This window comes from Physeter macrocephalus, unplaced genomic scaffold (assembly GCF_002837175.3).
Source record: "Physeter macrocephalus isolate SW-GA unplaced genomic scaffold, ASM283717v5 random_2458, whole genome shotgun sequence".
Lineage (NCBI taxonomy): Eukaryota > Metazoa > Chordata > Mammalia > Artiodactyla > Physeteridae > Physeter > Physeter macrocephalus.
The window spans coordinates 9104-9704 of record NW_021147744.1 but is presented as its reverse complement, the minus strand read 5'-3'; positions in this window follow the sequence as shown (position 1 = coordinate 9704).

The following is a 601-nucleotide window of genomic DNA, read 5'->3' as shown; positions in this document are numbered from 1 at the left end:
CGCAGCGACTTGCCGCGGGAGGCGGACGGAAAGCAGCAACAGAAGGGAGAGCAGCAGCTACCGAGGGAAGAACAGCAGCTCCAGGGAAGGAAGAGAGAGCAGCAGCAGAAGCAGCAGGCAAGAAATGGCGCTCGAGTAGGAGCTACGTCGTCCTCCAGTGAAGTGCGTGCAACAACAAATAAGCAAAGACACGTTGGTCGCAAGAATTTGAGCTTCGATAGCGACAGCATTACAGGCGAGGGCGGCAGCAGAAAAGAGAGCAGCAGAGCTAGCAGCAGAAGCACACGCAGCCATAGCAAAGGTGGCAGCAGCAAACGCGGCAGCAGAAGCCGGGGCGACGGGCGCAGCAGCAGAACCAGCAGATACAGTGGAGACACTGGTAGCAGATCTGAGAAGGGAACCGGCAGAGGCCGCAGCAGCAGGGAGAGTAGTAGAAACAGCAGCAGGGCAGGAAGCGCGGCAGAGAGTAAGGCCGGACGCAGCCCTAGCAGCAGCAGCACCAGCAGCAAGAAGAGCAGAGACAACAGCAGCAGTCGCAGCAGCAGTCGCAGCAGCGGAGGAAGCAGCCGCAGCAGCAGCAGTCGCAGCCGCGGAGGGAGCA